Source organism: Somniosus microcephalus, chromosome 2, assembly GCF_052327205.1.
Source record: "Somniosus microcephalus isolate GS21.2 chromosome 2, FLI_Smic_1.0, whole genome shotgun sequence".
In the NCBI taxonomy this organism is placed as follows: domain Eukaryota; kingdom Metazoa; phylum Chordata; class Chondrichthyes; order Squaliformes; family Somniosidae; genus Somniosus; species Somniosus microcephalus.
The window spans coordinates 95,832,394-95,854,426 of NC_140988.1; positions in this window are offsets into that span (position 1 = coordinate 95,832,394).

Here is a 22,033-nt window from a genome sequence, read left to right on the forward strand (position 1 = left end):
AAAGTACGGGGATTCCATCGGGGGGATATAGAGTGCGCAAATGAAAACATCTTGCGTGTTAGAGATGATGCCCCTCTTAATTTTGAGCCATATGTGGTTTTCACCCTTTTTTATAAATTTGATGCAATTCCTAAGCTCTGTTTTAAACCAAATCAGTATGCCTCCAGAGTCTCTGCCCTGGGTTATTCCTGGCAATTTATTGGAGCGGACCACTAGCTCTGTGTACCCATGGGGACGGCCAGTGTGTCCTTCTCCTCTACACCAAGTTTCCTGTAAAAAGATAATATCCAGATCTTTAATTTCATCTAGGAACTCTGGGGTCCTACTCTTCCTGCCACGCACAGAAGAGCGTAGACCTTGGATATTCCAGGTTGAGATATATAAGGACTTCATGTTAAGTTTGATCTTTTACTATGATAGGTTAAAATATGATATGTGTTTGTCGTGTCTAAATGGGGAAAAAAAAGAACATTTCAATTGTCTATAAATGCTGATACTAATTGGCTACAACTCTTTCTAGCAACTAGTCCTTATTTTTTTTCTGATCCATAAGGCGGAAGTAGATGCTGCTGCGCGTCTGCATTATGTCTCCTAATGGATTGTCTCTGCCTGAGGTATTGTGTATGCCCTGAGCATCTCTCCCTCTGTCTGGCTGGGTGCGGTCCTGTTCCCCTGTAGGACAGGAGTGGTGCAGGTCTGACATTGTTGTTGTGCATGGGGATCCTCTCTGATCCCGATTAGTGTGGTGGTGGTCTCTGTAGTAGTCCGGGTCTGTACCCCGCTGGTCTCTGGTGGCCGGGGGGGTCCTCCTGGAGTCTGGGTATGGACCCGGTTAAAAGCGACGTCCTTCAGGGCTTTAGCAAAGACCGATATTCGCTTCCTGTGGATATGGACGTTGTCGTGAAGACATCCCACATCGAGGGTGGGGTGTTGGGCCAGGTGCATGTTGTGTTTTAATTCACAGTCTCTTGCTATGCTGGCGTTTATCTCATGGATTGTTTTGTTGTTAAAGTCTGTTCTCGGCAATAGTGTGGAAACAGTGATTCTAGTGTTTGGGAAGGTATTGCTTGCCTTCTCAATCACTGATCCGAGCGATGTTGCTACCCTTTTCTGCTGGGCCTTTAGGTCATTTGTGCCAGTGTGTATTATTATGTGTTGGGGGAGCCTAATCGGGTTTTGGTCAGCCATTCCAGGGCTCTGTCTGTTCACACAGAATCACACAGAAACCCCACAGTGCAGATAGAGGCCATTTCGGCCCATCGAGCCTGCACTGACACATATCCCACCCTATCCCCGTAACCCCACGTATTTAATCCCCCTAACACTAAGGGTCAATTTATCATAGCCAATCAACCTAACCCGCACATCTTTGGACTGTGGGAGGAAACCGGAGCACCCGGAGGAAACCCACGCAAACACGGGGAGAATGTGCAAACTCCACACAGACAGTCACCCGAGGCCGGATTCGAACCCGGGTCCCTGGCGCTGTGAGGCGACAGTGCTAACCACTATGCCACCGTGCTGTTGTTGAGCACCAGATCTTTATTACTTTATGTCTAGGGAAGAGCTTTTTCTTTCATAGAAATTTCCCATTTGAGTCCATGAGTATTACGATGTCAGCCTTGTTGGTGTTTACTGGCTGGTGGCTTTCGCCTGGACTCATAGGTTGTGTGTTGGACTGGGGTGGTCGTGTCTGGTGTGTGCGCTCCTCTTGTGAGCGGCTCGCCTGTGATTCCACAGTGGTGGGGGAAGACTGAGCTTCAGTATCTTCAATGTTAAAACTCCCCCCAACTCTCCTACTGAACCCATCAAAGTGCGAGTATTTGCACTGGTGCACAGCTGTGTGTCCTGTGATGGTGCACCCTCAGCTGGAATGAGGTTCTATGAGGAAGCGTTGTCATGCATGTCCACAGACTTTTGCTATATGTGTGAAGACCCTGGAAGACACAAGAAAGGGATATGAATTAGTCGTGGCAAAGTAACAATCTTGGCAATCACCATACTCAGGCTTCTCATCGTTCAGTCATTGATGAAATAAAGTCACCATGTGTGTCAGAGATATTTTTAATTCTGTCACCAGGCATCTGCGAGTTCCCGGTCTGTCCACCTCCGATTGAGAGCAACACAGATGCGTCACTTATCTCCATTGCCTATTCCTCTGCATCTGTGAGCTGGATAATTTGTGGCAGCCCACTCCAGTCCTCTCCCTCACCGTTGCATTTTGCACTCTCTTCTCCTACAAGGGCCAAAAGAAGAGACCTGTGAGTAACTGAAGGTCAAGTCTTCACCCGATGGATGCAGTGCATTCGGTGAGGGTAACTATCAGACATGACGCATCACATTGCACAAGGATTGAGGTGAATGGCAGTGCTGGATGGATACATGGGGAGGTGAAGAAATGAAGGTGCATAGAAAGTGAAGGATGGGTGCTGCTGAAACTTAAGTGGGTGTGTGGAGTGATGTGATGGAGTACGATTGGCAACATAGAGTGAGGGGGTGTGGAGGTTGTACACTACAGGATGTAGGTGAATCAGCAACTGTGTACGCACTTTTCCTGACCTTGTTACAATCATAGGATCATAGAAATTTACAGCACAGGAAGAGGCCATTCGACTCATCGTGTCTGTGCCGGCCGAAAAAGAGCTATCCAGCCATATCCCACTTTCCAGCTCTTGGTCCGTAGCCCTGTCGGTTGCAGCACTTCAAGTGCATATCCAAGTACTATTTAAATGTGAGTAGGGTTTCTGCCTCAATCAGCCTTTTGGGCAGTGAGTTCCAGACCCCACTCCCCTCCCCCTTTCTGAGTGAAAAAAAGTTCTCCTCAACTCCCCGCTAATCCTTCTACCAATTACTTTAAATCTATGCCTCCTGGTTATTGATCTCTCTACTAAGGGAAAACAGTCCTTCCTATCTACTCTATCTAGGCCCCTCATAATTTTATACACCTCAACCAAGTCTCCCCTTCAGCCTCCTCTGTACCAAAGAAAACAACCCCAGCCTATCCAATCTTTCCTCATAGCTAAAAAATTTCGAGTCCTGGCAACATCCTCATAAACCTCCTCTGTACCCTCTCCAGTGCAATCACACCCTTCCTGTAATGTGGTGACCAGAACTGTACAAAGTACTCTAGCTGTGGCCTAACTAGTGTTTTATACAGTTCAAGCATAACATTCCTGCTCTTATATTCTATGCCTCGGCTAATAAAGGAAGGTATCCTGTATGCCTTCTTAACTGCCTTATCTACCTGTCCTGCCACCTTCAGGGATCAGTGGACATGCACTCCAAGGTCCCTCTGTTCCTCTACACTTTTCAGTATCCTACCATTTATTGTGTATTCCCTTGCCTTGTTTGCCCTTCCCAAATGCATTACCTCACACATCTCTGGATTGAATTCCATTTGCCACTTTTCTGCCCACCTGACCAGTCCATTGATATCTTCCTGCACACGGCCAATTTTTGTATCATCTGCAAACTTCCTAATCATGCCCTTTACATTGAAGTCTAAATCAATGATATATACCACAAAAAGCAAAGGACCTAGTACTGAGCCCTGTGGAACCCCACTGGAAACAGCCTTCCAGTCACAAAAACACCCATCAACCGTTCCCTTTGCTTCCTGCCACTGAGCCAATTTTGGATCCAACTTGCCACTTTCCCTTAGATCCCATGGACTTTTACTTTTCTGACCAGTCTGCCATGTGGGACCTTGTCAAAATCTTTGCTAAAATCCATGAAGACTACATTAAACTGTTTCCTGCACTGCACAATGCTCACCTCTGCAGCCACCTCCAACCATGCCTTCTTGGTGACAGCAGCAAGCTTCTTCCACCCATTACTGGGAAAAGTATGTCCCTCCTTCCTCCTGACTGCACCCAGCAGTAATTCAAGGGAAACATTGTTGAATCTGAGTGCTGGCCTTGCTCTTTGTGAATCCATGTTGAACACCTGCTAGCTCCTCCAAATTCCATTATTGTATTGGCCCTTTAAATAGTCGACTTGAGATTGCATCATGCGGGTGCACATCACATCTGCTGCATAGCTTAGAGACACGATACCTGGAAGGAAAAACTTAATCAGTTAATCAAGTTGAAATCAGAGAATCCAACCCACTAAGTACTCAGGATGTTATGAAGTGCTTTACAGCCAATGAATTACTTTCTGAAGGGAGTGGGCCTTTGGCGTAGCGGTAGCATCCCCGCCGCTGGGCCAGAAGGCGTAGGGTTTCATACCCCGCTCCAGACAGTCCCGGCAAGTGGAGTCGGAGCTCCGGCTCTAAATTCTGGGTTGACATCCAGCGGGATACTTGCGTCCGTGGGTGGGTGTGGGTGGCCCCCCCCCCTCGTATGAGTTGTGGGAGCCCGTAAAACCCTCCCGCCATAGGACTAACCACCCTAATGGCTGGTACAAAGATGGTTACGGTCACAGAAGGAGCGTTAATCGTGGCCAGAAATCCTTCCACCACTTCATACAGTTCCCCAAAGGGAACAGTGTGAAGACACGTACGACGACGACTTTCTGAAGTGTAGTCATTGTTATTCTGTAGGCAAATCTGGAAGCGAATTTATGCACAGCAATGAGTTAATCTTATTTGGTGCTGTTGGTTGAAGGATTAGTGTTAACAAGGACACTGAGCAAACTCTGCTCCTCTTCAAATAATGTCATGGGATTTTTTACGTCCAACTGAACAGACAGGTTCTCTGTTTAACTACTCATCTGAAAAACCTCTGACAGTGCAGCACTCCCTCAGTACTACACTGAAATGGCAGCCTAGAATATTTGCTGAAACCCTGAAGTGGGGCTTGAACCCATGAAATTCTACGTCACAGGCATGAGTGCTACCACTGAGCCAAGCTCTCGCTGAAAAGAAGGGCATGAAAATAGTTAGACCCTGAGCCTGCTGCTAAAAAAAAATAGGGTTACATAGGAGCTGGGACTGGGAGGCCCCTGTAAGTAATGTATTCAGTTTTAAATCACTGCAAAAGTAGACTTGCTGTTCTCATTGTGCAAATTGGTCCTTATGCCCCAGGGTATTAGCATACAAATATTTGATAGATTTGTCTGATATTCCTCACTGCTATTTTAACACAGATGTTATTTTAAGGGAAATATTTCCTTCACCATTGCTACCTTAAGACTGACCCAGTGGCTGGGGAGGATAGCCTTGTAGCTAGGTATCTAGGGCAGTGGCGGTTGTTGGAATGCAGATGCATCATTGTTCTGGCCCCATCCCTGTACTTTATGGAGTGGACTGAAGAGATCGCAAAGTCTCTGTTTGAAGAATGGACTCAGTCGAGAATATTTTTGTGGATTTTATGGGATTTTTCTGAGGGTGTTTTCCCTGTGGTGGGATCACCCTGTGCAGATGCGTGGGGGACTGTTTTGTTAAAACTCCAGAGAATGCATGGCAGTTGGCTGTGAAAAAGAACTGTCAGTCATCCAGAATGTATGGGTTCGCCCGGCAGTCCTGGGAAAAGGAAGGGGGCCATTGACGAAGGGGCTGAGGACCCTGAGGCACCCGTTGAACTTGAACCTATTAGAAAGCCACTCTAATATGCAAAAGCACTTCTCACCTTCATCTCAGAAGAGAAGCAGAACAATTAACCCATTAGTCTAGCCAGCCGAAGAGGAGCCAGTTTTTCTCAACACAAAGACCGAAAGATATGTCTCAGACTTAGGGCCATTAGTCCAATCACGGAATACTCATGGGTCCGATGATGACTCATCACTGATTAAGTACCGGAGTGCTTAGAAACAAAAAGATTTTAAAGATTGGCGGGAAAGACAGGGGTAGCCAGATTCCTATAAAGATAGATTCTTTTCCACCATTCTTTCTCTCTCTCGCTCTCTTGCTCCACCAAGATTGACCTAACAAGAAGTACCAGAGGAAGAAGCCGCTGAGTGGAGCGATCGAGACCGACTGTGTGTGGTGGTAAGCATGGTCTCGAGTGTCCCAAGCCGATAACCAGATCCCAGGCGAGCTGGGTGAGGTGAAAGGGGCTCAGAGTTTTTCTCAGAAGTGAAGTTTTTGGGCTATTCTGGGGTGGGATCTTCGTTTGGTTCAGCCAGGCGAAGGGGCTTATGCGACTGGGTAATTCGTTGGTAGGGGTGGAATTAGAGTCCATCATAGCAACAAGGGAATTACTGCATGTTATAGTCCCCAGTTGTGTACTGTATGCATGTTGTTTGTAACCTGGATCTTATTCTCCACAGGGACAGTGATTTTGTTTAGTCGTGCATGTAGTGTATGTATCCGTCTATCTTTAAGAAAACCATTGTATGTAACCGTTCACCTTTAAGAGAACTATTTTAGGTGTGGCACTACTTTGTTGGCTTCTGTATACTGTAATACCGACGGTGACCACACCGGTATATAAGTGCTGTGTCAGGATTTATTTGGCAGATTCGCCCTGACCTTCAAATAGTAAAGTCCTGTTTTAAGTTACTCTGGTAGCCTGTGTATTAATTAACTAAACAACTCACAGACTTTACAGTGGCGACGAGTCCGATCGTACCCTGTGGCAACAATACTTCCGAAGCAGTTAACGAGCAACCGCCCTCGTCGTTCTGCTGGGAGAAAACTCGAGGCTGCAGAACTAGAAAGGAAGAAGAAGTTAGAGACAAAGACTTCCATCAGCAACAGGCACTGACTGTCCCTTCTGCCACGGTGAGGAGTGAGCCGATCAGCACGAGAAGCAAGGCGGCCACGGTGACTGTGAGTAAGGGAAAGTAAAAAGAATAACCGGAGGATAAGGGCGGTGCACTCGACCACGGTCGAGGGGGAAAGGAGCCGGACAGAAGTCGGGTCCAGAGGCGCTGAGACTGGGGCAGCGTGGAGCAAGGAAGCCGCGGTACAGACAGGCTGGGGACGCAACGGCATCGTGAGACAGCTAGACCGCGACCGGCGAAAAAGGCCGGGCAGCGACCGAAGCCACAAAGCGCTGCGACCGGGAGCGTAGGCGCGGGAAGAGATAAACTCAGCCGCAGCCGGGGAGGGAAGCACCGGACTGCGAGAGGGCTGGGAGGCGCGATTGGGAGCCGAGTGAGCGGGAGAGGCAGAGCCGACCAAGGGGGAACTGAGCGAGAGCCAGTCCAGCGGCTGAAACTGTTCGCCGTCAACGGGGTGTACCCAGCGCCGGTTGCCCTGCCGAGAAAAGGGAAAGCCCTGAAGCCGACGCGCAGGCTGTGAACCTGAAAGCCAGCGGCCGTCGCCCGTGGGGAAAGTGTACCCCTCCCGCTAGGGAAGAAACGCGGGAAGCCGCCATTAGGCGGGGAAGAAGACAGAAGCGGGAAACCGCCATTGAAGTGGGCGGGGAGAGAAGATAAGCGCGGGAAACCGCCATTTTCGCGGGAACTGCCATCTTGGAAAAAAAAAATTAAAAGAAAATTTAAAGAAATAATTCGTGGTGTTATCAGGAAGAGAGGAAGATGCCTAAGCGTGGTAACATCAACGATTTTAATTCCGAGGTAGAAGACTGGGCCACGTATGTGGAACGCATTGAGATCTATTGTGAGGCCAATAAAATAGAAGAAGATGACAAAGCTATAACCTTGCTAAACTCGATGGGCGCGAAGACATACGGGCTCTTGAAGCATCTACTAGCACCAGCTAAACCGGCGGATCAGACTTTCGATGATATTGTGACTGTTCTGAAGGATCACTTGAACCCCACACCGTTGATGTTGACGGAACGATTCAAATTCTATGCGAGAACGCAAAGGAAAGACGAAAGCAACGCAGAATACTTGGTCGAACTGCGTAGACTAGCGAAACACTGCCAGTTTGGAGGGAATCTGACAGAGGCATTGCGAGACAAGTTCGTGTGTGGGTTGTCAAAGGAAGGAATGCAAAAGCGACTACTCGAAGAGAACGACCTTACACTTGACAGGGCTGTCCTTATTGCAGCATCGCACAAAGCCGCAGCGAAGGGAACTGCGGAAATGCAGCTAAAGGCAGCAGCACTCAGTGTGGATCAAATTACCTCGAGTACAACAAAATGCTATCGTTGTGGGAAGACAACACACGACCAGAACCAATGCTGGTTTAAGAACCAGGAATGTAGGAAATGTGGCAAACTGGGTCACATAGCTAAGGTATGCCGGTCAGGGAAGAAGACCAACAACCAAAGGAAGCCATCACAGGAAAAGTACAACAAGGTACACAAGGTGGCTGAGAAGAGTTCAGACGAACAGAATTCGGACTCAGACCCAAACGGCCAGGAGCTGGGCAGTCTGAGAATTCACAATGTGAGTAAGGAAGCTGACCTACAAACTATCTGGGTCATGCTAAAAATAGCTGGAGTCCAAGTGAAAATGGAGTTGGACACTGGATCAGCTCTATCAGTCATAAATCGAAGGGATTACCATCGGCTATTCTCACATATACCCTTAAGAGATACACGGGGCATAAAGTATACCCCATGGGGAAGATAAGAGTCAAGGTGAGAGATGGGGGTAAAGAACACCCAAGAATGAACTTATACGTACTACCTGAGGGAGGACCACCACTTCTGGGACGGGAGTGGATCAAGAAAATAGACATGGAATGGCACTATCTAAAAGCCATAACGAGTGAGGACTCGGTGCAGACAATCAGCTCAGATTCTGAAACGGATGACGATAAGACCAACCCAAATATGAAAGACAAGGCTAAAATGGACTTGCCGACTAAGGTTGGAAGAACGAAGGCATGCATAAAGGCTTATGCTCCAGAGAAGAACAAAGTTTCAGAACAGAACTCCACCGAACAACGACAACATAGTTTGACAGAGAATTCTGAGTCTGTTCAGTTTACGGACATATCCATGACTGACGAACACCGAGCTCGGACTCAACTTTATTTCAAATTACGACAGCAAGTAGAACAAGTGAGTTACCGTCTCGAACAAGAGATGAAAACAATGAAAAAGTTCTATGACACCGAATGGGAGAATCTGGAAAGACAACAGAAGCAGCTAGCTCAAGCAGAGAGCGACCATAGAGCCATTGTGACCAATTACCGATCACATCTCCCTTATGCTGTTCAGGAGTTAGAATATTTGCAGGAAGGAGCAAATGAAGAGGAATCTTCAGGAAGCCAGTATTTTATTCCCGTTCTTCTCTACGACTCCTTACAAGCAGAGTTTGAGAAGTTGAAGGAACAGTATGAACAGGCCCAGGCTACAATCCTGGAGGGGATTAACTCGGCAACCTCCGAAAAGCTAGTTTCAGTAGAAGCATATGAGCAACTAAAGGTTGAACATGAGCAAGAAGTCCAAAGGCTGCAGGAAATTCTTGATGAGCTCAAGGCCAAGACAGACTCATCGGTAGAAGTTCCATCCATAGATGAGAAATTAGAGGTGAAAGACATGGCAGAACATGAAAGACAAGATGTCCAAGAACTCATAAAAATATTGAAGGAAACCCAAGACAAATATGAGGCGGCAATGACCGAGGTTCAACAACTTGAAGAACAGATTCAACTGGGAATCCTTTCAGTGGAAGAAAAGGAAACTGTAAGAAACACAGAGACTGTAAGAATGGCCCCTGAACATGAGCTAGAGAGCATCAAGGCGCAACTTCTCCGAGCGCTGAAAGCCAAAGTACAAGAGGAAAAGAAGGTGAAAGCATTGGAGGAAAAGTTGGATGAAATGGAGAAGACTCTGATCCACAGTGTTCCCGTGGAAGAGTTAACGGTCAGCCAACCCCTTCATATGCTGAGGGACAAGACTCTGCAATGGGAACAATCTAAACACGAGCTTCAATCTTCAAAGGGAAGGAGTTCAGAGCTCTCAAAAGTTATGGAAATAGCTGAGGTTGCAACACAGATTTTACTGGGATGCCAAAAGTACGCTGAATCACGTCTATGTGAAACATAGAAACATAGAAACAGAGATAGGAACAGGAGTAGGCCATTCGGCCCTTCGAGCCTGCTCCGCCATTCAATGAGATCATGGCTGATCTTCGTCTGAGATCATAGCTGATCTTACCAGTTCAGTACCCCATCCCCGCCTTTTCTCCGTAACCCTTAATCCCCTTAGCCTTCAGAAATATATCCAATTCTCTCTTGAAAATATTTATTGAATTAGCCTTCACAGCCCTCTGTGGCAGGGAATTCCACAGGCTCACCACTCTTTGAGTGAAGAAATTCTTCCTCATCTCTGTTTTAAATGATTTGCCTGCTATTTTTAGACTGTGGCCCCTGGTTCTGTGCTCCCCTGCCATTGGAAACATTCTCTCTGAATTCAGCCTGTCCAGGCCTGCCATAATTTTATATGTTTCGATGAGATCCCCTCTCAATCTTCTAAACTCCAGTGAGTACAAGCCCAAACTATTCAATCTCTCCTCGTAGGTCATTCCCGCCATTCCAGGTATCAGCCTGGTGAATCGCCGCTGCACTCTTTCCATGGCAAGAACATCCTTCCGCAGATGGGGCGACCAAAACTGTACACAATACTCCAGATGCGGTCTCACCAGCACCTTGTACAGCTGTAGTAAGGTATCCCTATTCCTATACTCGAACCCCCTTGATATGAAGGCCAACATACCATTTGCCTTCTTAATCGCCTGTTGCACCTGCATGCTCTCCTTCAGTGACTGGTGCACAAGAACACCCAGGTCCCTCTGCACTTCCCCATCTCCCAATCTATTGCCATTTAGATAATAATCCACCCTCCTGTTTTTACCCCCAAAGTGGATAACCTCGCATTTATCCACATTATAGTGCATCTGCCACGTATCCGCCCATTCCCCCAACCTGTCCAAATTGCACTGTAGCCTCCTGACATCCTCATCAGAGCCCACCCCTCCTCCTAGTTTAGTGTCGTCAGCGAATTTGGAAATATTGCATCCAATTCCCTGATCCAGATCATTTATATATATTGTGAACAGCTGGGGTCCCAGGACAGATCCTTGCGGCACCCCGCTGGTCACTGCCTGCCACTCCGAAAACGAGCCGTTTATTCCAACTCTCTGTTTTCTATCCGCCAGCCAGTTCTCTATCCACGTTAATACTTTGCCCCCAATCCCATGAGCCTTAATTTTGCATGATAATCTTTTGTGTGGAACCTTATCGAAGGCTTTCTGGAAGTCAAGGTACACCACATCCACTGGCTTTCCCCCATCTATTTTACCAGTTACTTCCTCAAAAAATTCCAGCAGATTAGTCAAACACGATTTACCCTTTGTAAATCCATGTTGACTCTGTCCGATCCTTTCCCCATTTGTCAAGTGCTCCGCTATTTTATCCTTAATAATGGACTCTAGCATTTTGCCCACAACCGATGTAAGGCTTACTGGTCTATAATTCCCTTTCTCTCTACCCCCCTTTTTAAATATTGGGGTAACATTAGCTACCCTCCAATCCACGGGTACTGTTCCCGAGTCAATGGAGTTCCGGAAGATGATCCTTAGAGCATCTGCTATCTCCAGGGCCACCTCCTTAAGTACCCTAGGATGTAGTTTATCAGGCCCCGGGGATTTGTCGGCCTTCAGTCCCCTCAACTTACCCAACACCATATCCCTAGAGATACTAATTTCTGTCAGCTCCTCCCTCTCATTAGTCCCTATGTTTGTCGATATTCCTGGGAGGTTATTTGTGTCCTCCTTTGTGAATACAGAACCAAAGTATGAGTTTAATTGGTCTGCCATTTCCTTATTCTCCATTATATATTCTCCCGAATCGGACTGCAAGGGACCGACTTGGGATTTTACCAGTCTTTTCCTCCTGATATACCGATAAAAGCTTTTGCAGTCTGTCTTTATGTTTGCTGCAAGTTTACTTTCGTATTCTATTTTCCCCTTCCTGATTAATCCCTTTGTCCTCTTTTGCTGTATCCTGTACTGCCCCCAATCTTCCGGTCTGGTGCTTTTTTTTGCCAGTTGATATGCCCTTTTTTTTGATTTTATGCTGTCCCTAATTTCCCTCGTTATCCACGGTTGAGTCACCTTTTTAGGTTTATTTTTATGCCAAACCGGTATAAACATGTTCTGGAATTCTTCCATTCTATCTTTGAATGCTTGCCATTGTCTCTCCACTGTCAATCCCCCCAGAAACACCACCCAATCAATCTTACCCAATTCCCGTCTCATACCCTCGTAATTCCCTTTATTTAAGTTCTGGACCTTAGTCTCTGATTCAATTTCCTCACTCTCCATCTCGACTGAGAGCTCGATCATATTATGATCGCTCTGACCCAAGGGGCCTCGTACAAGAAGATTGCTGATAAGTCCCTTCCCATTGCACAATACCCAGTCTAAAATGGCCTGATCTCGAGTCGGCTCCTCGACATATTGGTCCAGATAACCGTCCCGAAAACATTCCAGGAATTCCTCCTCCTCAGAATTTTTACTAATTTGGGTAGTCCAATCAATATGTAAATTAAAGTCACCCATGATGACAGCTGTGCTCTTATCGCACGCTTCTCTAATTTCCCTTTTTATGCCTTCCCTCACCTCCATATTACTATTTGGAGGCCTATATATCACACCCACTAACGTTTTCCTCCCCTTGCTATTTCTCATTTCTACCCATACAGATTCCGTTTCATCCGAGTTAATATCCTTCCTTTCCATTGCATTAATCCCCTCCTTTACCAGCAATGCTACCCCACCTCCCCTACCTTTTTGCCGATCCTTCCTAAATATTGTATATCCCTGGATGTTAAGTTCCCAGCCTTGCCCACCCTGCAGCCACGTTTCTGTAATCCCAATCAAATCATACTTGTTTACCTCTATTTCCACAACTAATTCATCCACCTTGTTCCTAATGCTTCTAGCATTAAGATACAAAGCCTTCAGGCTTGCTTTTTTCACACTCTCATTATGAATTAGTTTGGCCCTTTGTGTTTCTCTCCTTTGCTTATTGCTTCTCACCTTTCTACCATCTATTTCTAACTTCATATGACTTCCCTCTTTTCCACTACCTAGGTTCCCATCCCCCTGCCAACAGAATGTTGAAATAGCTGCTCCAGTAGAAGGATTGAATAGCCCGATCAATCAATCCCCGATGGAAGGGGAAGTATTGAAATCACAAATGAGGTCATTAGTGAAGGATTTGCAGGAAACCCAGGAAGAGCGGGATGAATATGAACGCATGAAGAAGTCTCTTCAGGAAAGATGTCTAGGGAGGGAACAACAGTCGGCTAACGTCCAGTTGGGTAAGGAAGAAGTAGCAGGCCCTCTCGCTAGACTAGTTCAGGACGACACCGAATATTACCATGACCTGTTGAGTGACACGGAATATTACGAGGACTTGGTCTGCCCAGCTTGTGATGAAAACTCCCAAAGTGCAGAAATCAGGATGAAGCACTTAAAATCTAAGGAACATAGGGAGATGGTGGCGCTACAGCTGGCAGCTGATAAGGGAGCCCCGAGAGTCTCCAAGAAGCAGAAAAGAAAAAGACGAAGCAGAAGGTGATAACCATCTAAATCATTATCACTTCTACCAGATCATGTACGTGGGCCCTACGAAGGGAGCCAAATCAGTTGGCAAATAGGAAAAATTACCAAGGCAGTCCAGCTGTTTGTAAAAGTCAGCACTGCTGGTTCAGCAGGACGGAAGTTCAAGCTGTTAAGTCAAGGGAAAGACTATTGGATGAGTCACGCTAGCAATGTGAACTGGCTACACCACAGAGATGTTGTTCGGACCGAGTCAAGACCAGAGACTGAATCTGTGAACTGTTCCTGCAGAGACTGAATCTGTAAACTGTTTCCCGCATAGATTATACCTGTGAATTGTTTTACATAAAGTTGAATATATGTTATGTTTAATGGGGGACTAAGTATGTTGTAAGCTAAAAAGGGAGGATTGTAGTGTATGTATCCGTCTACCTTTAAGAAAACCATTGTATGTAACCGTTCACCTTTAAGAGAACTATTTTAGGTGTGGCACTACTTTGTTGGCTTCTGTATACTGTAATACCGACGGTGACCACACCGGTATATAAGTGCTGTGTCAGGATTTATTTGGCAGATTCGCCCTGACCTTCGAATAGTAAAGTCCTGTTTTAAGTTACTCTGGTAGTCTGTGTATTAATTAACTAAACAACTCACAGACTTTACAGTGCATGTTTTAGCCAGTGTGTGTTAGACCAAATAAATATAAGTGCGATTTTTCACCAAAGTATTCCTGTCCGTGACTTATTCCATTTACACTCTGAATAATAATTCCCGGGTATAGAACTTTGGTAAGGCGGGAGCGATTCGAACCATCCGTCTAGCAATTAGGCTAGGATCAAAACCGCTTACAGGCCCATAATGTGTCTGGCCACAAATATACCGTTTTTCTGGGGTTTCCACAGCTTTTCTGCCAAGATTACGGCAAACTTTTCTATTATGCATCAGTGACTACACTTCAAAAGTAAAGTACTTCAATGGCTATCAAGTGCTTTGGGATGTCCTGTGAAAGGCGCTATACAACTGCAATTATTTCTTTCTCTCAAATGAGCAAAAGAACCCATGCGGAAATTCACCCCCAGCAATTACAAACTACTGGCTGTCAAATTCGGGGAGGTCCAGCACTGGAAGGAACAGTTTTCACTCACTAAGATGGTGGATTTGAATAATTCCAACTACCTTCTGATTGGGTGTCTTAACTTTCTGCGACCAGTCAGAATTTGTGGCATCACCTGCTGTCGGTGAACTAAGGCAATTGCTAGTCTTTAAAATGCCTTACTACTCACACGTAAAATCTATCTACTTCCTTAAACTATTACAAACTAAAACCAGATTAAATGTGTTACATTAGAAAGTAATGTTTGCAATTATTATCTCCATTATTAATTATGTGGCTGAGTTGACTTCAAGATAAAATGGGAGACTCAGTAATCCAATACCTGAGTCAGGGAGGTCCACCATGTTGTTGATGATTGACCAGTCAGCCTGGTTGATTAATGAGATCAAGAGGGGTGGTAAACCTGTCTGTCACTGAGTCTGCCACTCAGCTGCTGACAACCCTACAAGCCAGTTCCCAAAGGGTAGGATGGCCCTAGTTGGACAAGCATCCCAGTGTGCTGTGCTGGCAGGCTATGTGACTTTAGCTGGTTACACACCTGAACAACATCTCCACCCACTGTGGCTGGACCCGTCTGCGCCTGAGCTCTCTGAGGTTTGGTAGACGAGTTACGTCCCAATGGGGAGCGAGTGTGCAAACTATATAGGGCAAACAGAGCCGTTACCTGTGTGGATTTTTCAGTAGCTTGGTTTAGAGATTCTTAACAATGGTGAGAGGTTTCTGTGAATCTCAGACATTTGACTGACTAAAACAAAAGTTTTGAAAAGCCAATAACAATGGTGTCAGGATAAAGAGAATCAAAAGTCTGTTTTCCACATTTTATTTGTGTTTCTTGTTATGTATATTCCTTCCCAGCAATTATACCATTAAGAAACTACATAATTCTCTGTCAAATATTTACCCCTTGAGCCATCATATTTCAGTACCCTTTTCTGTGGGTTCTCCTTTCCTTGAACTCAGTAAAAATTTAATGTTTCATAGCTATTTCCCAAGGCTTTCAGTTCTCATTCCCTGAATTTGTTCCAGCATTAACTGCTACCCTAGCCATTTTTATCTATTGAATCCCATTAAGTTTAAGACAGATGTTCCTTATTTTAATTTATGTCCTTGGTAACAAAAAAGTTATGTAATTCTCTTTATGCTTGTTTCAAATGCTCTCCAGCACTTTACTGCTAATGTCTGGTTTGTAGTTAATGCTTATTTCAGCAGTGAGAGCAAGTAATGCATCAGATACAGGAAAGGATATATTTTTTTATATTTAGATATGGTATGGAAGTAAACAAGTGTTGCTAAATACAAAGACATATTTTTATGCAGATCATTGAAAACTAAAATAGAGAAATCTAGCAACGTTTGACTTGCGTTTCTGTCCAGATTGCACCCATTTTAAGTAACAGTATTCAAAAGTTAAAGTAAAGATTTGATCCCTTAGTTGTTTTAAGTGGCTTAATTATTATGTAATAGGACTGGAAGGTTATTAATTGAAAATGGCTTAAATCCTACAGGTCCAAAATTCCTGAGTCGAAGAGAATACTTGCAATGCTTAAATTGGATGATGTGGGGACTGGAATTTGGGGCATAGGAACATAGGAACAGGAGTAGGGCATTGAACCCCTCGAGTCTGTTCTGCCATTCAATGAGATCATGGCCGATCTGTGACCGAACTCCATACACCTGCCTTTGGCCCATATCCCTTAGTACCTTTGGTTAACAAAAATCTATCAATCTCAGATTTAAAATTAACAATTGACCCAGCATCAATTGCGGAAGAAAGTTCCGACTCCTGAAGGGTCTGGCTCTAATTTTTAGACTATGTTCCCTAGTCCTAGACTCCCCAACTAGCGGAGATAGTTTCTCTCTATCTACCCTATCTGTTCCCTTTAATATCTTGAGAACTTTGATCAGATCACCCCTTAATCTATTAAATTCCTGGGCAGGACCCAGTTCTACTGGGTTTCCATCTTTTTAGGGCCAAGGAAAAATTCTGAAGGGAGGAGGCTGGATGCTCCTTGCGCCTGCTTCCCCCTTGCTGCTGTCAGAAGAGGAGGCAGGATTGGTGGGATGACATCACTCACCAGAAACCACACCAGTTCCATTTCCTTTTGACCTCCACGAAGTGAAGTCCACAATATCGATTTCCTAATGGCAACTGCTAAATGGATCTGCTTTAAGCAAACATCTTGCATTTTCGGGTAGAACAGCCCGCCACCTCCACAATAGAGCAGCAAGGTGCCGCTCTGAGGCTCATAGAATCATAGAGGTTTACTGCACAGGAGGAGGCCATTCGGCCCATCATATCTGTGCCGGCCAAAAAAGAGCTATCCAGCCTAATCCCACTTTCCAGCTCTTGGTCCGTACCCTTGTGGGTTACGGCATTTCAAGTGCATGTCCAAATACTTTTTAAGTGCGATGAAGGTTTTTGCCTCGACCACCCTTTCAGCCAGTGAGTTCCAGACCCTTACCACCCTCGGCGTGAAAACAATTCTCAACTCCCCTCTAATCCTTCTACCAATTACTTTAAATCTATGCCCCCTGGTTATTGACTTCTTTGCTAAGGAAAATAGGTCTTTCTTATCTACTCTGTCTAGGCCCCTCATAATTTTATACATCTCAATCAAGTCTCCCCTCAGCCTCCTCTGTTCCAAAGAAAACAACTTCAGCCTATCCAATCTTTCCTCATAACTAAAATTCTCCAGTCCTGGCAACAGCCTTGTAAATCTCCTCTGTACCCTCTCTAGTGCAAACACATCTTTCTATCATGTGGTGACCAGAACTGTACACTGTAAGCTATGGCCTAACTAGTGTTGTTTACAGTTTTACCATAACATCCCTGCTCTTATACTCTGTGCCTCGGCTAATAAAGGAAAGTATCCCCTATGCCTTCTTAACCACCTTATCTACCTGTCCTGCTAACTTCAGGGATCTGTGGACATGTACTCCAATGTCCCTCTGTTCCTCTACTCTTCTCAGTATTCTGCCATTTATTGTGTAGTCCCTTGCCTTGTTAGGCCTCTGCAAATGCATTACCTCACACTTCTCTGGATTGAATTCCATTTGCCACTTTTCTGTCCACCTGACCAGTCCATTGATATCTTCCTGCAGTCTACAGCTTTCATCCTCACTATCAACCACATGGCCATTTTATGTATCATCTGCAAACTTCTTAATCATGCCTCCTACATTATTGATATGTACCACAAAAAGCAAGGGACCTAGTACAGAGCCCTGCGGAACCCTACTGGAAACAGCCTTCCAGTCACAAAAACACCCATCGACCATTACCCTTTGCTTCCTGCCACTGAGCTAATTTTGGATCCAACTTGCCACTTTCCCTTAGATCCCATGGGCTTTTACTTCTCTGACCATGTGGGACTTTGTCAAAAGCCTTGCTAAAATCCACTACCCTTTAGTTAGTCAGACATGACCTTCCCTTAACAAATCCATGCTGACTGTCCTTGATTAATCCATGCCTTTCGAAATGACGATTAATATTGTCCCTCAGAATTTTTTCCAATAATTTGCCCACCATCGAGGTTAGGCTCACTGGCCTGTAATTGCTCGGTCTATCCCTTTCTCTCTTTTTGAACGATGGTACAACGTTAGCAGTCCTCCGGCACCATGTTTATAGCCAGAGAGGATTGGAAAATAATGGTCAGAGCCTTTGCTATTTCCTCCTTTGCTTCTCTTAAGTCTGGGCCTGGTGATTTATCTACTTTCAAAGATACTAAACCGCTCAATATGTCCTCCCTTACTCTGCTTATCTCCTCTAATAGTTCACATTCCTCCTCCTTAACTACAATGTCTGAATTGTCCCTCTCTTTTATGAAGACAGGTGCAAAGTATTCATTAAGAACCATACCCATTTCTTCCGTCTCCAGAGAAAAGCTTCCTTTTTGGTCTCTAATAGGTCCTACTCTTTCCTTAGTTATCCTCTTGCTCTTTATGTATTTATAAAACATCTATGGCTTTTCCTTGATTTTACTTGACAATATTTTTTCATGCCCCCTCTTTGCTTTCCTAATTCCCTTTTACATTTTACCCTTGCACTTTCTATACTCCTCTAGGCTTTCTGTAGTATTGGGCTCTCAATATCTGACGAAAGCTTCCCTTTTTCCTTGTCCTACCCCCTATGCTCCTTGACATCCAGGGGGCTTTAGATTTGGGAAACCCACCCTTTTTCTTTGTGGGAACATATTTTCTCTGGACCTTCACTATCTTCTCCTTGAAAGCCTCCCACTGCTCTGACACTGATTTACCTTCAAGTAGCTGTTTCCAGTCCACTTTCGCTAAATCACATCTCAGCTTAGTAAAATTGGCCTTTCCCCAATTGAAAACGTTTACACCTGGTCTATCTCTGTCCTTTTCCATAACTACGCTAAATCTAACTGAATTATGATCACTATCACCAAAATGCTCTCCCACTGATACCCCTTCCACCTTCCCAGCTTAATTCCCTAATTCCAGAACCGCCCCCTCTCTTATTGGGCTTCCTATGTACTGGCTATAAACGTTCTCCTGAATGCATTTTAAGAATTCTACACCCTTTATACCTTTTACACAGATTCTATCCCAGTTAATATTAGGGTAGTTGAAATCCCCTATTACTGCCCTGTTGTTTTTGCACTTCTCAGAAATTTGCCTACGTATTTGCTCTTCTATCTCCCTCTGACTGTTTGGGGCTCTATAGTACACTCCCAGCATTGTGAGTGTCCCTTTTTTGTTCTTCAGTTCAACCTATATGGCCTCTTTTGATGATCCTTCTAACACATCATCCCTCCTCATAGCTGTAATTGTTTCTTTAACCAATATTGGGACCGCCTCCTTTTTATCCCCTTCTCTCTGTCATCTGAAAGCCCTGTAACCAGGAATGTTGAGCTGCCATTCCTGCCCTTCTTTAAGCCATGTTTCAGTAATAGCTATGATATCATGCTTCCATGTGTCTATCTGTGCCCTCAGCTCATCTGCCTTATTCACTAGACTCATTGCGCTGAAGTATATACCATTATTATTAAGCACTGCCAAACTCCTTTGTTGTCTATTTTCTAGCCTTTGTTTCCTCTGCCTTCCAAACTCACTTACTAATTTTCTGCCTTCCATTTCCAGCTTTGCTTCTCTCCCTTCTGAATCTACACTCAGGTTCCCATCCCCCTGCCAAGCTAGTTTAAACCCTCCCCAACAGCACTAGCACCCACCCCCCCGGTGACGATATTGGGCCCTGTTGAAGTGCAATCCATCCAACTTGTACAGGTCCCACCTTCCCCAGAATCAGTCCCAATGTCTCAGGAATCTAAAGCCCTCCCTCCTGCACTATCTCTTCAAACACGCATTCACCTGTTCTATCCTCCTATTTCTGTACTCACTAGTGCGTGGCACCAGGAGTTATCCAGAGATCACTACCTTTGAGGTCCTGTTTATTAATCTCTTTCCTAGCTCCCTAAAATCTGCCTGCAGGACCTCATCCCTCTTTCTGCCTATGTCATTAGTACCAACATGGACCACAACCTCTGGCTGTTCACCCTACCCCCTCAGAATGTCCTGCAGCCAATCAGTGACATCCTTGACCCTGGCACCAGGGAGGCAACATACCATCCTGGAGTCACACCTGCGTCCACAGCAATGCCTGTCTGCTCCCCTAACTATCAAATCCCTTATCACTATTGCTTTCCTGACCTTCCTTCTCCCCCCCACCCCGTACAGCTGAGCCACCCATGGTGCTGTGGACTTGGCTCTGGCTGTACTCCCCTGAGGAACCATCACCCTCACCAGTTACAGAGCGAGATGCACTCAGGGGACTCCTGCATTACCTGCTTGGTCCTCCTTGTCTGTCTGGCAGTTACCCATTCTCTCTCTGCCTGCACACGCTTAAGCTGCGGGATGACCACCTCTTCAAATGTGCTATCCAAGTAGCTCTCAGCCTCACGGATGCGCCGCAGTGATGCCAGTCGCTGCTCAAGCTCCAAAACCTGGAGCTCGAGCTCCTCCATCTGACAACACTTCCTGCACAGGTGCTTGTCCAGGACACGAGAAGCATCCTGGACTTCCCACATGGCACAGGGTGTGCATTCGACGGGACTGAGGAGCCCTGCCATGCCTCTATTTATTAGACTACTAACTATACTTCTTAGTTTAGCCCACTTCCCTAACTTAGAAAGAAATGAGACAAAGGCAATACACACCAACCAATCACCTACCTGCTGTCCTGCGACGTCACTTTCGAGTTTCTGCCTGTGCTTAGCTCAGTTCTCCCACTCTCGGGCTCTCCTTTAATCTGCTTCCGCTCTTGGTTAGCTTCCTGTTGCCCATCAATCCCATCGCTCCGTGGCAGTGGTGTCACCTTTGAATTTCTTTCTCAGTTTCCCACATTCAGCTCGCATACTGACTGACTTAGTGCTCTCTGCCGCCGGTTCTCTCGCTTTTATCTGTTGTCCTCTCGCACTGTTGCCCCTCAGGCTCGCTCTTGCTGCGCTCATGGATTCCTGGCCACCCACAGGGGGAGGGGGCACTCAGTGAGCGCTGTAAGTGGCTCGGGCACCTACTGCCTTTATGCAAATGCCCCCTTCCCTGGGATTTGGGATGGGGGTCAAAGCGCGGCAGACCAGATGCAAGTCCTGTCCCACTGCACTTGTGGTGGAAGGGTATGCCTGCAGCAATTTCAGGTCCCAAGTTAAAAAAATGCTTTGTAGTTCTGCTGACTCCAATACAGATGCAAGAACGAGATGGTTCAGTCCCAATCATAGCACAGGATTTAATATAGGATATAAAAAGGAAAAGCTACGATCAGGGGCGGACTGGCTCCCCCGAATGGGTGCGAGATTCTTATTGGTTGGCTCAAGTAGAAACTGTATTGTGCTGTGCTTGAAATCAGCACTAAACTTTTCAGCTTTGCACCAGACTTGGGCTCCTACCAAAACACATTAGGGATGCATTTGTCACAGAGAGCCTAATTGTGCCATCTACTGTTCTTTACCTAAGGAATAAATGAATACTCCTTATAAATTAAGGTTTTTTAAATTTTATCTATAGTTCTTTTTAAACTGCTGAATTATTCTCCTGCTAGTAAAATAATAAATGTTCATGAGTATTTTTTAAAAACAAAGAAAAGTTCAGGCGATGTATTTCCATATAACATTTTTGTCATTGTGGTAATGGGATTAGCTTCATTGTTCCAAATGCAACTAACAAAATATATACTGACTCCCAAAATTGAGTTCACAAAGGGTTTACACCTGAAACATTAATTTATATTTTCTTTTTACAGATGCTAATGGACCAGCTGTAAATTTCCAGCTTTTTTTTGCTTTTCTTTCAGTTTCCAACACTCGTAGCTGTCCCTTTTTATCTCCTATATTAAATTCGCGCTGCGGTTGGCGCTGAACGACGTAATTCTTGCATCTGCAATGGATTCAACAGAACTACAAGACATTTTTATTAAAAAATCAAGTGGTAATGCAAAAACCTCTAGCAATAAAGTAGTATTGAGTCAAGCCCAGTGGGTGTAGTTTTGACTTTAGATGATAGTGTAAAATGGGCAACAATGATTTAGCT